General features: G+C 39.5%; 1 pseudogene; it reads left to right on the top strand.

Annotated features, from left to right (window-relative positions):
* Positions 1 to 7867, top strand: part of LOC109233031 — a 14542-nt pseudogene extending 6675 nt beyond the window's left edge.

Here is a 26302-nt window from a genome sequence, read left to right as displayed (position 1 = left end):
AGCACAAACATGGCCGGGTGGCTCCAGAATCTATCCACCATTCTTTCGGATTTCCTACCAAGTTGCATTCAGACAACATGGCACACAAGTCTTCCATTTCATCTTCAACCATGTTGGCTTGATTCTTTTTCTTCTTATCATTCTTTGGCGCACGACAATCCACTGCCTTATGCCCAGTTTTTCCACAGTTGTGGCAATTACCCTTGAACTTCTTCTTACTTGGGTAATTCTTTGGTCCAGAAGCTTTCTTCCTCTTCTTATTTTGTGGTGCCTCCTCAACAATGTTTGCCCCCATTATTGTCGAGTGTCCACGTGACTTCTTTTCAGCATTTTTGTTGTCCTATTCTATCCTCAAACGAACAATCAAGTCTTCTAGTGTCATTTCCTTCCGTTTGTGTTTAAGATAGTTCTTAAAATCCTTCCACAGCGGTGGTAACTTCTCAATGAAAGCAGCGACTTGAAAGGCCTCATTTATGACCATACCTTCAGCAACAAATTCATTATTAATAATAAGATAAATCTTATTAATAAAATTATTGATTTGGGTCATACCTTCAGCAAGGAGGTCATGTACAATGACTTGTAGTTCTTGGACTTAAGTTATGACCGACCTAGTGTCAATCATCTTGAAATCCAAGAACCTAGCAGCCACGAACTTCTTAAGTCCGGCATCCTCAGTCTTGTACTTCTTCTCAAGCGCATTCCATAACGCTTTTGAAGTTTCCATGACACTATAGACATTGTACAAGCCATCTTCCAAACAACTCAAAATGTAATTTTTGCACAGGAAATCAGAATGTTTCCATGCTTCAGTTACAACAAGTCGTTCATCATCCGGAGTATTTTCAGCCATGACCGGAGGATCCTCCTTGATGAAACGTTGCAAACTCAACGTAGTAAGATAGATGAGCATCTTCATTTGCCAGCGTTTGAAGTCAATACCGGAAAACTTTCCGGGTTTTTCTGCCGGTGCCATAGCATGAGCAGGAGTAGAACGGCTTGACAAGGCAGCAACACTCGTAACAGTAGCACCCGTTCCCGCAACACTTCCATTAGTTTGGTTTTCATTCGTCATATTTCTGTAAAGTTGAAAACAATACAGAACTTTGTTAAATCAGTGAAGTTTTGATATCTTCAAACTGAATATCAAACCAATCATACAACACGTAACAATGGTGAAGTTTTTATATACTTCAAACCCGTACGTTTATTATTTCGGCAAAGTTTTTATGTACTTTGAACCGGACAAAAAGAATTATTGGAGTAGAAAGCAACAAGGTTTTAGTCTCCAAAACAGTATACAAAATATGAATAACAGTTTAATATATGTTTCAACACAGAAACGTTAGTTTAATAAAATTCCTTAAGCTTGTCAACGTTACTGTGTTAAAACACAAAATCAGGAAAAACAAAACTGTTAGAAGAATTAAAGAAATCTGGAAAAATAGCAGAGTTTAAGAAATATTCCGAGTCCACAATTTGCTGGTGTGCCCTTAAGGAATTTTAACCCCCTCAGACGTTGCCAAGGTAATGGATTAAATCCTCCCAGGATAAGACGGAATAAACCTTCCTGCAACAGTGGCAATACAAACTGCAGGATACCAACGAACTTAAAGAACGGAGCAAAATCACACTTACAAATTTGAGAGAGAGACTGCGAATTAGAATGCAGTATATTCAGAAAGAAAGAAGTTCTGGAGTGTTTTTCGTATATAGAAAATGGAGCCTTGCCTCAGAATTTATAGGCAATTATCAGAAGAGGTGTCTGGAAAAGGTGCCTTTTCAGAAGAATACGCTGCCTGCCGCGGTTCTACCGCGGTCGCGGCAGAACCGCGGTCAGAGGGGCCTTCTGAACCTGCCTGCCGCGGTTCTACCGCGGCCAGAGAGGCCCTCTGAACCTTCAGCAGGATTCTGGCGTATTTTCAGCAGTGATTTGGTATTTAATTAATTATTAAATAATTAAATAAATTTTGTCCAAAAATAATCTTATCGATCGATTGACAAATCCAAATCCAAAGCCGAGCCGAGCGACGACGACGACGCGAGGGTTCATTCTCTTCAACTCCTTTTAAGAGCTTTAAGAAGTAATTCTATATATAAGCACACAAATGTGGTTGTCCCTTACCAATGAGGGACAAAGTGCAAGACAAAAGTTCACTTCTTCAAATTTTCAATTTCCCTCCATTTTATTTCCCTCCATTTCCAATTCACACTTCTTCTACTTTAAAGCCCAATGGCTTAAAGTCCAACACTATATACCATAGTAAAAGAGCAAATCCGGTCGCTTCCCCTTTTTTTAATGGATTAAATAACTAGGAGTAGTAGAAGATTTATAGACAGTTCTATAAACAGAGGAGACTGTTGGGTTCACGAGAAATACATGGGTTGAACGAAAAGAAAGAGGAAGAAAAGCAGCAGTGTTGCTGGTGTTCGGTTTCGAACACAAGTAACAAAGTGAGGAGAAGGAGCTTCAGCGGGCTGCTCAACTAGTGCATCCAGCTGTCTCTCTTGTTTAATGCGTCGCAAAAATGATTTTATAACAATCCTAGTTGATATATATATGTCAAGGCTATCGGGTGCCAGTTACCCCTCCCCCAATGTAGGTCCACCTCTGGTTTATTATGAAACTTGTCTCAATGGTAAGTTCTAGATCATGTTACCTCTCTAAGTTGTGTCCTAATTCAAAAAAAAAAAAGAAGATAATTTTAAATCGAACCACGAGTTCAGCACAAATATAACTTAATAAAAGATAATTTATAGTAGTATTTATTAAAGAAGAATTAAAATTGTTTGAATTGAAAGCGAATTTATCCCATAAAGAATGGGAAAAATATTTGTTTGAGAATGTTGTATCAAATTATCTCGGAACCAAAACAATTTCACGAAAAACTTGACATAAATACATTTTCAATATAACTAAGTCAATCATTATAACTTTTTTCCCATAAAAAATGTCTTCTTAGAATCTATGAATCAAATTGAAATGTCTCTAAAATTTGCGATTCTCTGCGAATTCCGAGATTCATGCAGTTGCTGTTTAACTCACGTCCATTACCTACCCTATCTGCACACAGAATGCACTTTCCTTGATAGTCTGAAAGTGAAAAGTTGTGTTGAAAACTAGGTTGGTACAAAAAGCCTCCTAAAGGTTTTCCAAAAGTATGAGGTAAACTGAGAACCTCTATCAAAGATAATGGAAAAGAAAACTACAGGCAACGTGATACAAGCTTGCTATATGACAAACATTTAGCTTATCCAGTAGGTTATTTCGAAGAAGGCCCACTACACTTATGTTAATTTGGAATAAAAATTTTGTCATGGTGAATGTGTGGCATTGAAAATTTTATACGCATTTGATGTTGTGACAGGTATCTGCTGTACTTGGCAAGGACATTGTCATTCTTTTAGATTTCATAGAGAGGTTAAAGAATGGGCGAGATCAAATTGGTCCTGACATGGATGAAATTGAAAAGCTTGCATTGGAGCTGACAGTTATATCGGCATGCTTACAGCTTTGTTATTTCAATTCGGATGGTTTTGAAGCCGAAATATGTAGCATATCATATGAGGTTCATGATCTGGTTCAGCCACTTTTTGATCATCAGAGCGGAGATGACATGCTGGTTAAATTAAAGAATCATTTCGTTCCTTGCGTCCTGCAAAATATCAAAAGTTTTATCAGCTCACCCTCACATCATCATCCACAATCAATTGCCACCATCACTGAGGATCAGTTGGTTGAACTTTTGGATACCCTCCTTGTGAATCTCCACTGTCTATACAAGTGTCGCTCTGAGTTAATTTTCCCATCAATGACTCTATATGAGCTTCTTCAGACTGTATGCGGCAATTTAAGAGATTTCCATGGGCTGAAAATAAATGGTTGCATTGAGCGTAAGACAATTGAAGATCTCTTAGCACAGTTTCTACTTGTGGTTGAGAGAGTAGGACACTTCTGTTTTGTCCTTTTGGCTGATCAACTTGATGTCCCTCAAGTCAATTCCATGCTAGCCCATCTGCTTGTGAAGATTACTCCCGTCGAACTCGAGGTTATGCACATATGTTCTACAAATTTAAAAGCTTCAAAGTCAGCAGAAGTTGGACGCTTCATTAAGAAACACATGGAAGCCTCTCCCATCATTCTTAGAGAATATCTGATTCATCTACATGAGCACATGGTTGATGTTATTAGTGCTAGCACTTCAGCTCGAAACATTCATGTCGTAATAGAGTTCTTATTGATTATTCTCACCGATGTGCCCGAGGATTTTATTCATCATGACGAATTGTTTGTTCTCTTAGAACATGTCGGAGCACTTACCAGAGAGGTATCAATTCTTGTTTGCAGCTTAGAAGAGAGCTCAAGAAATGGAGAGAACATGAATACAACAAGGAATGCGAGTTTGAACTTGCTGGAAAACATTGAATTGTTGAAGGGAGATCTCAAATATGTTTTCTTGAAAGGCCCAGTAGACTTATCTCAACTCTACTTCCCCATGAGTGATGGACCACTCTTCATGAGTCTTCTACTCAGAAACTTAAATGATTTGCTCAATTCCAATGCTTATTCGGTTGCTTTAATAAAGGAAGAAATTGGGTTGGTAAAAGAAAACTTAGAATTCATAAGATCGTTTTTCGGGAATGATGAGCAAGAATTGAACAGAGATCTTTGGGATCGCGTTCTAGATTTGGCATATAAGGTGGAACTTACTATGAAGTCAATTCTTGTGAGAGATCATGGTCTCGTGCACCTTATCTTCTTACTTCCTGATATCGTAGAAAAGATCAATCTTATCAAAGAAGAGGTACAAGAGAAGATTTGCAAAAACAAGGGTCTTGTTGCAAACTCTCCCAACAAGCATGTTGAAAGCAAGTCGTCAACAAGGCTAATTGGGCAAATAATTGTAGGTTTTGAGGAGGAGACAGACTGGATGATTAGGAAGCTCACTAGTGGACCAGCTGAGATAGATGTCATTTCCATTATTGGTATGCCGGGGCTTGGAAAAACTACTTTAGCTTACAAAGTATATAATGATAAGCTAGTTGTTGATCATTTTGACGTTCGTGCTTGGTGCACAGTCGACCATGAACTTAATGTTAACAAGTTGCTGCAGAAAATTTTTAATCAAGTTATTGGTTTGACAGAAAGAATCAACGAGGATGACATAGATGATGACATTGCTGATAAGCTACGGAAAAAACTATTTGGAAGGAGGTACCTCATTGTCTTGGATGACTTGTCGGATACTGCAACATGGGATGAGCTAACAATGCCTTTTCCCCAAGTTGAGAAAGGAAGTAGAGTTATTTTAACAAGTCGAGTAAAGGAAGTGGCCTTGCATGGAAAACGCCATTGTGATCCTCTTAATCTTCGATTTCTAAGACCAGAAGAAAGTTGGGAGTTATTAGAGAAAAGGATATTCGGAGAAGAACATTGCCCATATGAACTGCTGGATGTTGGAAAAGAAATAGCCCAAAGGTGTAGAGGGCTTCCGTTGGTACTTGATATGATCGGTGCAATCATTGCAAGGAAGGAAAAGGTAAAGGTTTTGTGGCTTGAAGTTCTAAATAACTTGGATTCCTTCACTTTTAAGGATAAAGAGGAAGTGGTTTTGCATGGAAAACGTCACAATGAGCCTCTTAATCTTCGATTGCTAAGACCAGAAGAAAGTTGGGAGTTTTTAGAGAAAAGAATATTCGGAGAAAAAAGTGCCCTGATGAACTAAAAGATGTTGGAGAAGAAATAGCCCGAAAGTGTGAAGGGATTCCTTTGATGCTTGATATGATTGGTGGAGTCATCACAAAGATAGAAAAGGAAAAGGCTTTGTGGCTTGAAGTTCTACATAATTTCAAATCCTATAATTTTAAGAATGAAGAGGAAGATAATATGGTTATACAATTAAGTTATGACCATTTACCAGATCACCTAAAGCCGTGCTTGCTTTACCTTGCAAGCTATCCAAAGGACACATATTTTAGAATCTCTGAATTGACAGATTTATGGAGTGCTCAAGGAGTTGTGGAACAAACTGTAATGAAGAGTGCGGAAGAAGTAACAAAGGTTTATTTGGATGAGTTAATTTCCAGTAGCTTGGTAATAGCTTTCAATGTGACAGGCATGGACCCAAGCTTCCAAATTCATGATCTTGTGCATGATTTTTGTTTGGAAAAAGCTAGAAAAGAGAAGTTGTTTGAATTCATAAGTTCAAGTGCTCCGTCTTCTTCTTCAGATCTGATGCCACGTGGAATGATCATTCATTATGATCAACATGATCTGCATCATTCCAATAAAAATTTTTGCCTGTTCAATTCAGAAAAGGAAAATCCTCATGTTAAACACCTCCTATCTTTGAAGGTAAATGGGAAGCAGAGTGATCTTTCCAACAACGGTCACTTAAAACACTTGAGGCTTCTTTAAAGTTTGGAGCTGCGCGGCATACGTTTGACAGATTCTTTGCTGAATGAAATAGGCATGCTTGTTCATTTGAGGTGCTTAAAGATTCAGACAAAAGCAAAAGCTCTCCCTCGGTCATTTTCAAATCTCTGGAATCTATAAACTCTGGTGGTGTATAACCGTCGAGCAAGGATGGTACTATCACCTAGAATTTGGAGTCTTGCAAAGCTACGGCATGTGAGCATGAACAGTTGCTCTCTCGTTGGTCCGTACATCAACGAATCAACAGTGTTAGCAGAGGACTCGAAGTTAGAGAATTTGAGAACACTATATGGGCTCAACCTTTTCTATTCAAAAGACGAAGAGGATATTTTCAAAAGGTTTCCCAATCTTCGAAGCCTTACATTCAGCATTAGAGAACCGTGGCCTTGTTCAGCAGAGCAGATTTGTTTTCCAAGATTGGATGTCCTTAATGAACTTGAACAAGTTTCCGCATACTTTTATTGCGCTTGGCCCAGAAAACATACACATCAGTGTGATTTTCACTTTCCTTCGAGCTTGAAAAAGCTGAAGTTGACGAGGTTTAATCTGACATCCGATTCACTGTCAGGAATTGCAAGATCACTACCCAACCTTCAACACATGCGTCTAGAAGAAGCAATCATCCAGGGGAAAGTATGGAACATGGAAGAAGAAGACACCTTCGAGAATCTGAAAGTGCTAACATTGTATAAGGTGTCTTTTTCTGAATGGCAGGTTGGAGAGGAATCCTTTCCCGTGCTCGAGGAATTGTATATACTAAACTGTCATGATCTTATGGAGATCCCGAACTGTTTCGGGGATGTTTATTCACTAAAATCTATCTCACTGTTCGGCAACCCTCAACTTGAAGAATCAGCCCTAAAGATTAAGGAATATGTTGCAGAAATGACAGGAGAAGACAAGCTTGAGGTAACGAGCAAGTGGTGAGTTAATGCGCGAGATGGAGTTATCTTAGGTCCTTATCTAGCCAAATCTTTGTGAGTATATACGATTTTATTAAATTCTTTCGTAGATTAAGTTCTTTATATATATATATAACCTGTATAATCTTCTTTGCAGAGAGCATATAAAGGTTGGAATAGAATTACTTTGTCCAGCACATCAACCTGTAGAGGCTTCAAATGATTCATCGATACTCAGACTTCTATATGTTTATTCCAGCTGTTTCCTTTCCATTTCTTTTATTCCGTTGAGGTTAAGCTTGTTTTTCCACTTGGACTGTTCAATTTTTCTTTTTCTTTTTAGTTATGACTGAAACTTCTGTCCTTTATTAGAATGGATTAGATTTTGCATGTGTGTTTTTAACTTTTAAATATGGGATTCCGAGAGATGTTTCACATATCCGATGTATTTAATTCTTCTAAGGTTTGTGACTCATGTGTTGCAGCTGTAATTTAAAGTAAAGCATGAATCTAGCAAGTTTTAATATGATCATCTACTAGCACTAGCCTAAGTTGGGAATAGGTGTTCATATAACGGTATGCAGTCTGTAGAATTAAATAGAAGGGGTATTGAGAGCACTATAAAATGATATATTGCTTGTGAGCATGAAATTTTTGCCCTACCAAATTGTTCCTAAATTTTTTAATTCATTAATTTCGTTATTTTTATTTTAGTCTGATTTTTAGGAATTTTTACTTTATTTGTTTTGCATTCTTGTTGCATTTTAAATTATATAAATCACAAATAGTATTTATTGTCTTTTATTTTGTATTTTAAGATTTTAAATTGCAATATTAGGTGCATTATTAGTTAGTTAATGATTTTTTCTGAATAAATTGATAAATAGGTTATCAGTGCAAAAGAGTGTCTAATTTAAAAATCAATTAATATGGCTATGTGTTTAATATAACATGTGTAACGAATGAGATTTTTACCTAGCTATACACCATATGAAACTTATTGACCCTCTTTAATTAAGTTTTAACTTAATTACATGGGCATTTACAATTTACCAATTATATACATTTCAAGAATTAGTTGAGATATCAATTGCCTACGTATATCACGCTATACTGATATGAATACCTAATTTTTGCACGCTTTTAATTCTCCGACAAAAACTAACTTTTGGACGGTGTTAGCTATTTTAGTTATTTTTCTTCGAACCTATTTGTGCCTTTTTATGTAAATTCCTTAATTAAAAAGTACCAAAAATATTTTTTACTTTTTATTTGTATATTTTAGTTTGCAACTTTAAATTACATATACCAAAAAAAATTTCTTTCTACTTATGCTTTTCTTTAGGACTAAATACGATTATAGTTTCATTTTTTTTCCAGCAAACAGGAAAATTATATATTAATAACTACTTGTTTCGTATATAGCCTATGAGCCCGTTTGGATGGGCTTGTTTTAAGTGGCTTTTAAGCCAAAATAGCTTTTAAGCCATAAGTTAGGAATTTTAACTTTTGGCTTTTGGCTTGTTTTTGTCATTTTAGCTTAAAAACAAGTGCTTAAAAGCAATTTTTTACTTTATCCAAACACTACAAAATGACTTAAAAGCTATTTTGGCTTAAAACACTTAAAACAAGCCAATCCAAACGGGCTCATAGTTTCTATCACTAAGGACCCTTTGATTCCCTAAGCTTGCTAGGATATTACAAGCATCATAAGATAAAGTCTTAATACAAACATAGAGTTCCTTTTGGTCACTTTCCACAAAAGAGTTTACATAACATGGTGGTAATACAAAAACTTGTTTGCCTTTCTGCCTTGCCTTCTTTGCCAAGTGATGTGCAATCCTATTCCCTTGCCTGAAGGTGTGTTGGAGGATCACCTTCTGCTAGTGCATGAACAACCTGCATTTATCAACAATGTTGTTATATAATTTGTTCCCTTATTGTATTGAATGAATCACCTCAGTGGAGAGATTATAGTTTTATAGAGGGAAGAGGAATTGGGCTAGTGTATTTTAATTAAAAATGGAGATTTTTACATGCTTGCTCTTTTTTAAAAACTATTCATATAAATGATAGTAGGCTTTGTTTATTCCAAAAAGGACACATTATTTTACCCTTTTAGCACTTTCACATTGATAACTCCATTAACTAAGGGGAGCCTCTACATTAATACACTTTTTACCACATTTCCTTTGCCCCTCACTCTTCCATAATTTCTTTTTTCTCATCCATAAATAATACTTACCCCAATATATCAAAGATTCTGAAAGAAGATCTCAAAAATAATTCCCTATGCACAGTGTGAATTTTAGTATTTTTTTCTTTTTTTTGGGTTTAAACCTTTTTTCTGTACAATTTTATTTTAACTCAAAATATACCTTCGGTATAATTCAAGTATATTATATTGTGATAATTTACAATATAACTATTCCATCAATATATATATATAACATGACACTAATATGTATATAGAAGAAAAAAATATGTCACATATGTTGTTTATATACAGACAATTTATATAAATATGCATGTTATAATTAGTGCAAAATATAAATGGTATATTTGTCACGACCCAAAATCCATTAAGGGTCATGATGGCGCCGAACACCACTGTTAGGCAAGCCAACACCAAGAAGTTAATTTAGTTCTCGTTTTAATAAGTTTGAAAACTATAATTTTCCTTCCATTTAACTAGTAAAGATAATCTTTACAGAATAAATAAAAGAATGTTTACAATTTAATACTGAGTACCCCATAATCGTCCCAGAACCCGGTGTTACAAGTGCATGAGCATTTTCTAGAAAGTAAACGTGATACAATAACTGTCTGGAATACAAATTGGACAGCAAAGAAAATACAATACAATACTCTGAAGGGGACTCTGCTGGTCGCAGGTCGTCTCGAGAGATGCAGCTCACCTAAGTCTCCGTATCAACCATGCCGCTGCGCCCAACGAGGCCACTGGACATACCTGTGCATGTGCAATAAAAATGCACAACAAGCGTAGCATGAGTACGAAAACAACGTGTACCCAGTAAGTATCTCGTCTAACCTCAAAGAAGTAGTGACTAGAGGTCGACTTCGACACTTACTAGTGGTCCAATAATATCAAATGCATTAGAGAAGTGAATAAATATGAAACAGAGTAAATATATGAGATAAACATGGATAAAATACGTGGTACAATTCCCTTCTTTACAATTTTACTCAAGCTCTGAACTAGCAAGTTCCCTCCGTAACCGGAGCATATATATAAAGATATAGTGAATATCATCAAGAGGTTTTCATAAATCAAATCAGGAAAAAATCCTAAGATACACTGGCTTCTAGCCAAATATTACGCACGAATTCCATAAGAATGATGTATATATAGATGTACCGAGGCGTACGGCCCGATCCAACATAAAAGTAAACTGTGCACTGCCGAGGGTCAAACGACGCGAACCATGGATAACTTGCCGAGGAGAACATCCCGCTCCTATAAGAGTGTGGTACATAAATCCTGCCGAGGCAAACGGCCCTATCCCATAAGAGTAGTAGAAGGAAATACCCCGCTCGCGAATCATATGTGTGTTGGCCCAAGAACATGTGAAGTTTTCAAGATTGACAGAAGAACTCAGACATGGACCATGTCCATCTGTGAAGCACAGTTGTGTTCAACCTGTACATGTGAGATACACGTGAAGGAGATAAATCTAACTTATCAAGAAGTAATATCTCCTGATCTGATCTAAAAGGTTGCATATTGGATAAGGAGAGAAAGACTCCTTATATGAAGAGAACACATTTTAGGAAGGAGATAGCGTAAGAGTTTGAGATCACTTTGAACTCTTCCACGATAGAAGAGTAACATTTGTATCCCAGTCAATCTCTAATTACTATCCCATTAAATATCAATGTTTTTCTCTTTTACAGGTAATGCACATAAGCAGAAGTTAAACTTAAATTGAGAGCAAAAGAGCAAGGCGATTTTGCAAGCAATTTATGTGTGATTTGAGTGTGCAATCCTGAATCTACTTGAACAAGATAGAAGAACCAGTTCCAAGTGTCTATCTTTTATTCTAATTCAATTGTAGTAGGTGTTTTACTTTGTACCTTTCAGCTTTCATAGAAGCAATTGTATTAGGTACCTAGAGTGTTCAAGTTAGAGTTAACTTGAAGTTGTCGCAATAGGTGAGGCTGTGTGCCACAACGGGATTAGAGTTAATCCTAGGTTTACAAAGAGTTTTGTAAATGATATTTTGGCTTAGTGATTTTAGTGGAAGTTTGGGAAAATCCTACTGAGTAGTAGGTCGTGGTTTTTTCACCTTTTGGGCTAGGTGTTTTCCACGTAAAAATCTCTGTGTTCTTTACTTTCTTTTTTTATTATTCCGAAAGCAGTAGTAGTTGGAACACATAGAAGAACCAGGTCCTTCTATAGTTCAGTTAAGCGAAAATTGGGTACCACACAAATCACCCCCCTCTTGTGTGGTATTGACGTCTAAAACATCAACGTGCGACGCGATCAAATATAATTTATTAATAAATCAAAATCCTTTTTCTTGATTCCTTTAAAAATAAGGACAATTCAACGTGAAGCTTTTAAAGATATTTTCCCCGCTCGCGAAATGCACATGCGACGCGGTTACACATAGATTTCTTAAGTCATTATAATATTTTTCAATTCTTTTGAAAGTACGAAGTTTCATGGAAACCCGTAAAATCTTAAATTCTTCAATTCAAATTCCTTTCAACACAATTATTACGCAATCCTAATCTTGTTTCTTCTCAATACCACAATAACATAAATTAACGACAATATCAACAAAGCATGATGCAAGCCTAAAACTACCCGGACATAGGCATAGCTAGTAGCTACGTACAGACTCTCGTTACCTCATGCATACGTAGCCCCCACAATTAGAAGCACATAATAATTTAGTTCACCTATGTGGATAATTCCCTCTTACAAGGTTAGAAAGGAGACTTACTTCGCCCCGAAGTTCCATAACCAGCTTCCAAGCCCTTTCGACGACTCAAATCGATGCACAGAGCTCCAAAACTAGCCAATAAATGAGAAAATCCATAAATATATGATCTATTACCCACAACAATACAAGTTGGATAAATTCCTAACTCCGCTCGAAAAGTTGACGAAATTTTTCAAAGATAAAGTCTACCCATAACCTCACAAACTCAAATATATAATTTACTCCCAATTTCGTTCCCAAATTGTGGTCAAAATCCAAGAATACCAAATTTCTAGGTTTTTTCTTCAAAACCCCAATTTCCACTAATTTCCCATGATTTTTTATGTTAAAATCTAGATATAATCCAAGTAAGTAACTTGTAATAGGTGGTAATCACTTACCTTGACATGGATGATGAAAAATAAGCTCCAAAATCGCTCCTAGGTCGGCTCCCATGGAGGAAATGAGATGAAATGAGCCAAACCCATTTCATTACACTTATACTCTGCCCAGACGACTCTTCTCCGCGTTCGCGGGACCCCCATCACGTTCGCGAAGAAGAAAATTTCCAAAAACTATTTTTCAAACTCTTCTCAGATAGCCTCTAGTATAATGGACATAACGTTTAATAAAAAACTCTAAATGACAAATGGTATAATGTGTTGAAAACTAGACACCAAGATCTATAACTTTCATGTTTTGGTCATCTCCCAATGCCTTATAGATTTTGAGATATAAGCTGCCAAAGTCAGCCCTGTGCAACACTAATTTCTTCTTCATCTTCCCGGACAGCCTGTAGTGTACCAGACATACCTTCTTGTACACAAATCCAAATGCTAAATAGTTTACCTTTCTGAAACTAGATACAGAGGTCTACAACTTTCGTTTTCGGATCATCTCCAAATTTCTTGTAGATTGTGAGATATGAGACTCCGAAGTAAGACCTGCGCAACAGAAATTCTTCTTCTTCGCGAACGTAGGACTCTCTACGCGAACGCGAAGCAAAAAAACCCAGAAGCCAAATCATTCTTCACGAACGCGAGAGGACCCTCGCGGACGCGAAGAACAACACCAGACACCAGCATCAACCATTGCAAAACAGCCCGAAATAATCTGAAACCAACCCGAAACACACTCGAGGCTCCCTGGGCCCCGTCCAAACATACCAAAAAGTCCCATAACATAACACGGACCTGCTTGAGGCCTCATATCACATCCAACAACGCTAAAACCATGAATCACACTCCAATCCAAGCTTAATGAACTTTAGAATTTCAAACTTCTATATTCGATGCCGAAACCTATCAAATCACGTCCGATTGACCTCAAATTTTGCACACAAGTCATATTCAACATTACAGACCTACTCCAACTTCCAGAATCAGAATCCGACCCCGATATCAAAAAGTCCACTTCTGGTCAAACTCCTCAAAACCTTCAAATTTCTATCTTTAGCCAAATGACTCCAAAATGACCCACGGACCTCCGAATTCACTTTCGATTGCGCTTCCAACACCAGAATCACCATACGGAGCTATTCCCAGACTCAGATCCCAAATGGACATCGGTAACACTGAAATGTACTTCAACCCAAACTTACGAAATTCTTTCAAAAATGCCAACTTCCACAATAGGTGCCGAAACATTCCCGTGTCTTCCAAAACCCGATCCGGATATACGCCCAAGTCCGAAATCATCATACGAACCTGTTGGAACCTTCGAATCTCGATTCCGAGGTCGTTTACTCAATAATCTAATCTTACTCAATTCTTCTAACTTAAAGCTTTTGAAATGAGAATTCTCTTTCCAAATCAACTTCGAACTTCCCGGAATTCAATTCCAACCACGCGTACAAGTCATAATACCTTAAGTGAAGCTGCTCATGGCCTCAAACTGCAGAACGACGCGCTAGAGCTCGAAACGACCGGTCGGGTTGTTACATTCTCTCCCACTTAACATACGTTCGTCCTCGAACATGCCGAGAAATGCACTGAAGTTGTTTGAAATCGTTGTTTAACACCTCGTGCACCTACCCGTGCTACCACAACTCAGTTGAGCACATGAACTCGATCAAATTTGAAGATATTCTCTTTTATTTAGGTGAATAAGCCTTAAAGCCCAGTTTCAACATCCGCAATTCTATGCCAGGCATGTTCCTAATATATGAACACCGTATCAATCACCACACGATGCACCGATACCTGACTGCATACCTTTGCTGAATTCACACCTTGCATCACTTCATTCATAGGATCATAATAACATTCTCTAATCATCGGAATTCCACGAACCTGATGCTCCCAATGCATCTCATGACATATATAAGTCTTGTTCCAACTCTTACAATACCGCCAAGACAGAAGAGTCGTGTAGAAATTCATAACAAATTGCCGAGTCAACAATTCATTGAGTCTATACTCCCGACAAGAACCATCACCTCATTCTGAACCAAATAATGATCTTTGCTCTTTAATATACTTCATATAATCCGATCGCACTGATCCTAGGTCCAATAATTCCGTCTCACCCAGTACGAATTGCTTAGGCAATAAGTCACCCTGGACATGACCAAAAGTCCCATATGATGCCACAACGTGCCAATAGGCTACAAACTCGAACGTGATACATAAGGAAAACTAACTCTGGAAGGGACTACTCATCTCACGCAACTAATATGAGCTTTCCTCAGAAAATGGGAAACAAAACACACAAAAGATAAGATATGAAAACTGTATTCAACATCACACTGTTGCGGTGTGCAACCCAATCCAAATAACATACCCGTGGTGGCGTGCCACCCGATCCACACATAAAACTCACATAAGGAGATACACACCGAGCTAAATTGCTGATTACTACTAAGTACGGAATATCGGTCACAAGCACGCTAAGTACATAATACCATCCCTGGGGAGACAGATAGTGCCATACGCTACAAAACTCAAGCACAACTGAGGTGAGATATATGATCTAAACCTCAAGAGCCATTTTGCTCACATAACATCATCTCTACGCGGAACATCAACACATAAGAAATTTATCAAGCCGTCTCACAGCTCACACGACACAATATAATATTACATGAAATAGCCGACGACGAAACACCATCCTACGTCTGAATACTCCTCCATGAGGAGCGCCATGCTGAAATGAACACATCCGGCCTGTTGTAGAGTCCACTTTCATATTTAAATCCATCCACAGACCTCAAGCCGATTCTGGTCGCACTGTACCAGGCTAATAACCTTCCAAGGGTTCATTATAACCCCCTTTTCCCATAAATCACAAGAACATCCGTCATGATAGGAGCAGACCCCCACAGTTCACAACCCAATAAACCAAGTGCCCTCCTAGAATAAATTCTCAAATTAATGATATCACCACAATCTTCATACTTAGTTTAATTCTTCAATCAATTAAGAGACTACATGCCACACCTATACAATCTCCCCGTGGGGCACGCTTCCATGACCTTCCGCACCAGATAACAAGTCTGCACATCCATACCATCGGCCGCACTAACGCTGTAAAGCGATTAAGAATCCATAATCAGAATGTAAAGCCTTTTTCGCAATACACCGATCTCCGGTGACACTGAAGACAATGCCAGCTTACTCTAAACATTCAAATCCCTTTCCTGCCCATCCGAGCTCGTGACATCCTTGTCAACACCGAACCGCAACCTTGATTCTTGCTTTCAAATTCCACACCACTCACTGCACCTAACATGCCAATATGCGATAGTACTAGATTCTCATCGTAACTCTTGAACCACTAGTAGATTTATACTTCATCGTATATGAACTTTTCACTTAACTCATTTTAGGAGAACCATAGCAACATGCGAGTGAATCCTCATAACTGTAAACACATGCAAATCTTCAAGTAGCGTCTAGACCACGATAACCCTTCCGGGATCCGCCTACACATAACATGCCATAATACTCGAATACTTCCAAATAAAATCAATTACGGCGATCGTCAAGCCTTACACGTACCGTCATATATCACATGCATAACTTAATCAAGCTAATGGGACTAATCACTGCCACCAGTATGCCAATTCAAGCACGGCCAACCAATCTAACCTCTTTTAATTCGTCCTTAACTCGCCTTAGAGATAATAATAGCTCCAATCTTCTCATCACAAACCTAACTCGCACCCATCTTGGGTGATCCCATTCCACAAAACCACGCCGTCTCCAAACCCATGAACCATTTCATACCTTCCTTGCACGCATATTCGTATCTTCAACTGGGGCACCTATTTTGAAATTCCTCTATAAATCCAAAGTCATTTTCTCTCATTTTACCTAAATGTTACACTGCAAGCTATAGATATCGTAGAACATCCCAGGCCTCTTTTCATAATTCGCTGCAAAAGCTCGATTCTTACCCATACTCATGGGCTCGAAATCCTTAGGCACCACACTTTCGCCTTTGAATCCACTAGGACCGTTGTTGAGAGTAACCCACTCTGGCTTGGTCCTGAATATAATCAACTTCAAGGCTCTTCTAGCATGTGAATACCCTCTTAATGAAGCATAAATCCTGAATCTTCCCCAAAGCCTGAACATGAGTCAATAAGGCCAACCATAGCATAATTATCAAATCCCTTACCCAAGTCACCACTTATGTTCTTTTCCCTTAGCTGTAATAACTCACCAATACGCCGATAACCCGAAATCTCACAAATAGGTGACCACGCAATCCAACCGTAGGCGGTGGGACTCTCCCACTTAGCTTGAAGCCACTATTACACAACTCTGGAACCCACCAAGAGTCCTTATCTCTTATTGACATGACCTTGCGCAATCAAACTGCCAGATTCCTCGAAATCCTTCCGTTAGCATTTCATGAACACTCTGAATCTCTAGCAACATCCACATATTCGACCTCTTACTGGATAGCCAGTAAAACCCTTCGTAGAAACTTCACCAACTACGCGATCGCTAACCTTCTCATAGGAGATAATCCACCTATGGAAATTACATGACGACATCCCCCAACGACGCTGCACTTGCCAACTACTATGAATCAGTAACCCATCCTGAGCCCATGCTCACTCACTAGCTGCACAAGTCCATTCACTCCTCATGGACATCAACTATAGGCGCAGCAATACATTCGAATCCAATGTCATGTTTTATCCTTCTTCATATCAAGAAACTCTTTTCTGCTGCACCCAGTTTCCCATCGTATGACAACCAATATTTCAAATCGAGCTCGTAGACCCAGTCACTGACCACCGTGAACCTCAATTCACTCTAAACTCCTCTCAAGGCACGTAGTCATCCTACCACAGAACCCCTGAGCTGCTCTGCCACTCTCCCACTTTGGTCAAACTCACTCCTTTAAGCAACTACTCGACTCCTATTTCCCACACTTGGCCTTCTAGGAGTTTAATCACCACAAGAAAATTCCCACATGCCTTTCCTCATCCTTCGCTGCCCAGTCAAATACCCAGGAGGAAACATCCCGCACCACATATGCAGTACCATTTCAATTCCTCAATTCCCGATTTATAATAAGTGCTTCGCGTCGCATAAGATTGAGTAGGAAGGAAACAAGGGCATAAGACTCAAAGGAATCAAACCGCACGATGAGGAATCAAGAAAGGGAGTGCTTATAACAACCTTGTAGCTCTCGAAGATAAGTATGGACGTCTCCGTAGCGATCCGCAAGACTCTACTAGACTTGCTCATGACTCGTGAGACCTAAGAGAACCTAGTGCTCTGATACCATGTTGTTAGGACCCAAAATCCACTAAGGGTCATGATGGCGCCAGACACCACTGTCAGGCAAGCCAACACCAAGAAGTTAATTTAGTTCTCGTTTTAATAATTTTGAGAACTATGATTTTCCTTCCGTTTAACTAGTAAAGATAATCTTTACAGAATAAATAAAAGAATGTTTACAATTTAATACCGAGTACCCCATAATCATCCCAAAACACGGTGTCACAAGTGCATGAGCATTTTCTAGGAAGTAAATGTGATACAATAACTGTCCAGAATACAAATTGGATAGAAAAAAATACAATACAATACTCTGAAGGAGACTTTGATAGCCGCGGGGAGTCTCAAGAGATGCAGCTCACCTAAGTCTCCGTATCAACCATGCCGCTGCGCCCAACGAGGCCACTGGACATACCTGTGCCTGTGCAACAAAAATGCACAGGAAGCGTAGCATGAGTACGAAAACAACGTGCACCTAGTAAGTATCCCGTCTAACCCCGAAGAAGTAGTGACGAGAGGTCGACTTCGACACTTACTAGTGGTTGAATAATATCAAATGCAGTAGAGAAGTGAATAAATATGAAACAGAGTAGATATATGAGATAAACATGTATAAAATACGTGGTACAATTCCCTTCTTTACAGTTTTACTCAAGCTCTGAACTAGCAAGTTCCCTCCATAACCGGAGCATATATATAAAGATATAGTGAATATCATCAAGAGGTTTTCATAAATCAAATCAGGGAAAAATCCCTAAGATACACTGGCTTCTAGCCAAATATTACGTACGAATTCCATAAGAATGATGTATATATATTGGTTCAGAGGCATACGACCTGATCCAACATAAAGGTAAACTCTGGACTGCCGGGGGTCGAACGACACGAACCATATATGCATCTATTAACTTGCCGAGGCGAACGGCCCGCTCCCATGAGACGTGGTACATAAATCCTGCCGAGGCGAATGGCCCGATCCCATAAGAGTAGTAGAAGGAAACACCATGCTCGCGAATCATACGTGTGACGCAGTCAAATATAATTTAAGGAATTTCCCCGCTCGCGAATCATTCATGCGACACGGTCAAATATAATTTACTTATAAATCAAAATCTTTTTTCTTGATTCCTTTCAAAATAAGGACATTTCAACGTGAAGCTTTAAAGAGATTTTCCCCGCTCGCGAAATGCACATGCATCGGGTTACACATAGATTTCTTAAGTCATTATAATATTTCTCAATTCTTTCGAAAATACGAAGTTTCATGGAAACCCTTAAAATCTTAAATTCTTCAATTCAAATTCCTTTCAACACAATTATTACGCAACCCTAATCTTGTTTCTTCTCAAGACCACAATAACTTAAAATTATCAACAATATCAACAAAGCTTGATGTAAGCCTAAAACTACCTGGACATAGGCATAAATAGTAGCTACATATGGACTCTCGTCACCTCATGCGTACTGTCACGACCCCAGTTCGTCCTCCGTGATCATGTCGTGATGGCACCTAGTCCCTACGTATAGGTAAGCCTAACAATGCGGAAATAACATAACTTGCGGAAACAATTAATTAAAACTAAACAAACTAGAAGGAAAACTGTATATAAATGCCGCTCGGCATATACAACTCAATAACGCGGAAGTCTACAATATCATCCCAAAAACCGGAAACTCACGGGAACACAAGCTAACGGAAGGTAATACACTGCTCTAACTCCAGAATGTCTAAAACAACAGTACGAAAGGAAAAGCTAACTGCTATAGCTAGAATAAGATAGAGACTCCTGGTCTGCGGACGAGGCAGATGTACCTCGAAGTCTCTGCTATATCTCTCCGCCTCGAGGATGATACGCCTGGGTAGAGCTACCTGGATCTGCACATGAAAAACATGCGCAGAAAGGGAATGAGTATACCACAGCGGTACTCAGTAAGTGCCAAGCCTAACCTCAGTTGGGTAGTGACGAGGAAGGTCAGGGCCCTACTAAGGTTAAACAATATAATATGAATTAATAGAATGAAAGCAGGCAGTAATAATGAGTACAACAGTGGAATAAGACAGGCTAAACAAGGCAATAACAAATACACAAAGAATGGAGTAAACACAGAATATGTACGGCTCAATACCAATAGTAACAATGAGGATCTCCCAGGATACCGTCCCGTAGTCCAACTATCAATGTGCAGGGGGATCTATCGGGAATGTAACCCGCAGTCCCAAAGTAAAAGTGCAGGGGGATCTACCGAGAGTCTAACCCGTAGTCCCAAAGTAAACAAACAAAGAGGGGGGGTGGGGGAGCTACCGAAATCCCACATCCGTAGTCCCAATGTAAATACGCAATCACAGCAAGAAGATATCCAGAAATGAAGTTCAAAGACACAAGGCAATAGGTAGTTCTAGCCTAACATGCTTCACGTAGTACAAACAAAGCCACTTGAGCAAATAGGCAATTTAGACCCACTAAGCAAGCTTTTCTAACTAACACAGGCTATAATTGCAAATGGAATAAAGCAGGTAAGAAAGAAACTCAGTCTAAATAATTAAAGTAAAACCGAATTTTCAATAATTATCTCAAGTACACGCTCGTCACCTCACGTACAAGGCATTCAATTACCAAATATCATATCCTAAGGGGAAAGGTCCCCCACACAAGGTTAGACAAGCCACTTACCTCGAACTCACACGTTTGCCACGAGTATCCAACTCCAAATGGCCCAAATCTATTCAATTCAATTATATATCGTAAATAACATCTCAAGCAACTAATTCTACTATTTAATTCAAAGCTAAGACGCAAAATTAGGTAAAATGACCAAAACGCCCCTCAGGCCAATGTCTCAGAATCAGGTGAAATTAACATTTTCAGATCCCTCGTACTCGTACTCTCGGAGGTCAAACACCCACTCAAATGTCAATAGTTAGGTCTATGAAGTTTTTACCTATTTTCCATTCAAAATCCGAAATTAGATGATGAAATTAACTAAAGATTGGTGGAATATAACTAGAAAGGGTTAAAGAATCGTTACCCTATGATCTCCTCTTCAAATCCCTCTCAAAATCGCCCTCTCCCGAGCTCCAATTCGATTTTTCTAACTTTTGAAACTAAACCCTCGAAATCACTATTTTTGGCCAGTGAATTCCGCATCTGCGGTCAAGGGACCGCATCTACGGTCCCACTTCTGCGGAACTAATGTCGCACCTGCGACTTTCATTATAAGGACAGTTTCCGCACCTGCGGTCTTGATCTCGCAGATGCAGTTCTACTTCTGCGGAAAATCCACCGCATTTGCGAAAGCTGCTGAACCATCCTAAACCCGCTTCTGCGGTTTCCTTAGCTGCATCTGCGGTACCCAAACCGCAGATGCCAAAATACCAGAAGCAGCAAAAATCTAAAATCTCCTAACTTCAAAAATCTTTCTGTCAACCATCCGAAATCATCCCGAGGCCCCCGGGACCTCAACCAAAAGTACCAACAACACCTAATACCTCATTCAAACTTGTACCAATCCTTAAACCACCTAAAACAACATCGAAAACTCGAATTAACCAATGATTTAAGCCTAAGAACTTCAAATTCTATCGAAACACGCTTTCGATCAAAAACCTAACCAAACCTCGTCCGAATGACCTGAAAATTTACACACACATCCCAAATGACATGACGGAGCTACTACAACTTCCGGAATTCCATTCTGACCCTCGGATCAAAATCTCACTATCGGACCGGAAACTTCAAAAATTCACACTTCGGCATTTCAAGCCTAAATCAGCTACGGACCTCCAAAACACATTCCGAACATGCTCCCGACCCCGAAATCACCTAACGGAGCTAACGGAACCATCGGATTTCCATTCCAAGACTGTCTTCACACTGTTCCGACTACGGACAACTTTCCAACACTTAAGCTCTCATTTAGGGACTAAGTGTCCCAAAACTCTCCGAAACCCAATACCGAACGTCCCGGCAAACCAAAATAGCAGAAATGAACTTAGGGGAAGCAGTTAATAGGGGATCGGGGCGTTAATTCTTAAGACGACCAGCCGGGTCGTCACACGTACGTAGCCCCCACAATTAGAAGCACATAATAATTTAGTTCACCTATGGGGATAATTCCCTCTTATAAGGTTATAAAGGAGACTTACCTCGCTCCGAAGTTATATAACCGGCTTCCAAGCCCTTTCGACGACTCAAATCGATGCACAACACTCCAAAAATAGCCAATAAATTAGAAAATCTATAAATATACGATCTATTACCCACAACAATACAACTTAGATAAATTCCTAACTCCGCTCGAAAAGTTGACAAAATTGCCCTCAGACCCACTTGCCTGGACTCCGAAATTTATCGAAGATAAAGTCTACCCATGATCTCACGAACTCAAATATATAATTTACTCCCAATTTCGTGCCCAAATCGTGGTCAAAATCCAAGAATACCAAATTTCTAGGATTTTCTTCAAAGCCCCAATTTTCACTAATTTCCCATGATTTTCTATGTTAAAATCTAGATATAATCCAAGTAATTAACTTGCAATAGGTGGGAATCACTTACCTTGACATGGATGATGAAAATGGAGCTCCAAAATCGCTCCTAGGTCGGCTCCCATGGAGGAAATGAGATGAAATGAGCCAAACCCATATCATTACACTTATACTCTGCCCAGACGACTCTTCTCCGCGTTCGCGGGACCCCCATCACGTTCGCGAAGAAGAAAATTTCCAAAAACTATTTTTCAAACTCTTCTCAGATAGCCTCTAGTATAATGGACATAACGTTTAATAAAAAACTCTAAATGACAAATGGTATAATGTGTTGAAAACTAGACACCAAGATCTATAACTTTCATGTTTTGGTCATCTCCCAATGCCTTATATATTTTGAGATATAAGCTGCCAAAGTCAGCCCTGCCGAAAAGGAATTTGGAGATGATCGGAATAGGAATCCGACCCCGATATCAATTAGTGTTGCACATGGATGACTTTGGCAGCTTATATCTTAAAATCTATAAGGTATTGGGATATGACCAAAACATGAAAGTTGTAGATCTTGGTGTCTCGTTTTCAAAACATTAAACCATTTGTCATTTGGAGTTTTGTACAAAATTTTATGGCTATTATACTAGAGGCTATTTGAGAAGAGTTTGAAAAATAGTTTTTGGAAATTTTCTTCTTCGCAAACGCGATGGGGGTCCCGCGAACGTGAAGAAGAGTCGTCTGGGCAGTGTATAAGTGTAAAGAAATGGGTATGGCTCATTTCATCTCATTTCCTCCATGGGAGCCGACCTAGGAGCGATTTTGGGAAGACCTTCCTTACAACTGGGAAGGCCCTAGTTGATGTGGAAGCAGGGGAACTCACCTTCCGGGTGGGTGATGAAAAAGTGGTCCTTTATGTGTGTAAGTCAATGAAGCAGCCCAATTGTACTGAAGTGTGCTCGTTCGTGGATCTTGTGGAGGACCCTCTGGAGGCAGTATTGTTGAATCTTGATATAAATGAGGATGAATGGGCTCTCACTCTTATGAGCCTCGGAAGCTCTCTTTGGATCTTGAGAATAGGAAGACTCCACCAACAAAGCCCTCAATCGAGGAACCTCCCGTGTTGGAGTTGAAGCCGTTGCCTCCACACCTCAGGTATGAATTCTTAGGCCCTAGTTCAACTTTTCTAGTTATTCTTTCCTCTTGACTTACTAACATGCAGGTAGATGCCACATTGGTGGTGCTCCAAAAATGGAAGAAGGAAATTGGATGGACTTTAGCTGTTATTTGGGGGATAAGCCCCGCCTTTTGTATGCACAAGATTACTATTGAAGATGATGCAAAGCCCTCCTTAGAACATCAAAAAAGGTTGAACGAAGCAATGCAAGAAGTTGTGAAAAAGGAGGTGATCAAGTGGTGGGATGTCGGGGTTGTGTACCCCATCTCTAATAGTTCTTGGACTTCGCCGGTGAAATGTGTGCCGAAGAAGGGTGGTATGACCGTGGTTAACAATGCGCAGATTGAGTTGATTCCTACTAGGACTGTCACCAGATGGAGGGTTCGCATGGATTACCGCAAGTTGAATAAAGTGACCCGCAAGGATCACTTTCCATTGCCTTTTCTTGACCAGACGTTAGATGAACTTGCTGGGCGTGCCTTCTACTGTTTCTTGGATGGGTATTTTGGGTACAACCAAATTTTGATTGCTCTGGGAGATCAGGAGAAACCACCTTCACTTGCCCGTATGGTACCTTTGCCTTTTCTAGGATGCCATTTGGGTTGTGTAATGCACCGGCTACATTCTAGCGATGTATGATGGCCATATTTACCGACATGGTGGATGACATTTTGGAGGTGTTCATGGACGACTTCAGTGTTGTGGGTGACTCATTTGATGAATGTTTGAAGAATCTTGACAGGGTGTTGGCCGGTGTGAAGAAACCAATCATGTGCTTAATTGGGAGAAATACCACTTTAGGGTCGAAGAAGGCATTGTCCTCGGCCATAAGATCTCAAAGCACGATATAGAGGTGGAAAATGCTAAAATTGAAGTGATTTCAAGGCTCTCTCCTCCTACCTCAGTCAAGGGGGTTAGAAGTTTTCTTGGGCATGCGGGGTTCTACCGAAGATTCATCAAAGGCTTTTCTAAGGTAGTGAATGCCTTGTGCAAGTTATTGGAAAAGGATGCCAAGTTCGTGTTCAATGAAGGATGTATACAACTTTCGAACTTCTCAAGCACAAGTTGACAACCATTCCTATTATTACCGCACCTAATTGGAGCTTACCTTTTGAGCTCATGTGTGACGCCAGCGATGTTGCGGTAGGAGCGATTTTGGGACAAAGAGTGAATAAGATGTTTCACCCGATGTATGATGCAGTCAAGACAATGAATGATTCTCAAGTGAATTACACGGTGACTGAAAAAGAGCTGTTTGCTATTGTGTTTGCAATGGAGAAATTTCGGCCGTATCTCAGGGTTCCAAGGTCATAGTTCGCGCCGACCATGCCGCACTCCGCTATTTGATAACAAAGAAGGATTCCAAAGCTAGGTTGATGCAATGGGTCTTGTTGCTTCAAGAGTTTGCATTGGAGATTGTGGACAGGAAAGGGTGTGAAAACCAAGTGGCGGACCACTTGTCCCGCTTGGAGGAGGAGGGCAGGCCTCGTGATGGCCTAGAGATCAATGATTCAATTCCCGATGAGCAACTCCTTTCTGTGTCGGTGAACAACATGCCATGGTTTGCGGGCGTTGCTAATTTCCTTGTGATCGGTATTGTCCCGTGTGAGCTCTCTTCTAACCAAAGGGAGAAGCTTAAACGGGATAGTTTAGATTACTATTGGGATGAGCCTTACTTGTTCAAGATATGCACTGACGCTATGATCCGAAGATGTGTCTCGGAGGAGGAGCAATTGAGTATTATAGAGGCTTTTCATTCCTCTCCCTATGGTGGTCATCATGGTGGGGCGACGACAGCTTCAAATGTTCTTAGTTGTGGTTCTTACTGGCAAACATTGTATAAGGATGCAAGTAAACTTGTGAATATATGCGACGAATGTCAAATGGCGGGTGGAATTTCAAAGAAGGATGAGATGCCTCTCACCACTATTCTCGAAGTTGATATCTTTGATGTGTGGGGTATTGATTTCATGGGCCGTTTGTTAGTTCATGTGGCAACACATACATTCTAGTGGCAGTTGACTATGTTTCAAAGTGGGTTGAAGTCTCAAACAGGGAAATCAAGAGTATATTGTCAAAGACAGTCAATTCAAATAGGACCAATTGGTCAAAGAAATTGGATGATGCTCTATGGGCTTATAGGACTGCTTACAAGACTCCGATTGGTATGTCTCCATACTGGTTAGTGTTTGGGAAAGCTTTCCATCTACCGGTCAAGTTAGAGCACAAGGCCATGTGAGCTTTGAGGAAGCTAAATCTTTAATGGGATGTGGCAGCAAATCTTCATGTGGAGCAGCTTAATGAACTTAATGAATTCCGATTTCATGCCTACTCCAGTTCGTCCTTGAATAAGGACAAGATGAAGTACCTTCATGACAAGTATGCTCATGGAAAGGAGTTCAAAGTGGGTGATTTGGTTCTCTTGTTCAATTCTCGGTTACGTCTGTTTTCGAGAAAGCTTAAGTCGAAATTGAGTGGACCTTTTGAAGTGGTGCTTGTGACTCCATTTGGTGCACTTGACTTGAAAAACAGAAATGGAGAGATCTTCAGAGTTAATGGGCACAGATTCAAGCACTATCTTGGTAAGATTGATGACAGCCACGTGGTGGCAATGATCCATCTA

The sequence above is a fragment of the Nicotiana attenuata genome, chromosome 10, assembly GCF_001879085.1.
Source record: "Nicotiana attenuata strain UT chromosome 10, NIATTr2, whole genome shotgun sequence".
Lineage (NCBI taxonomy): Eukaryota > Viridiplantae > Streptophyta > Magnoliopsida > Solanales > Solanaceae > Nicotiana > Nicotiana attenuata.
Note: the sequence above shows the minus strand (reverse complement) of the source record. Positions and strands in the feature narration are given on the sequence as shown.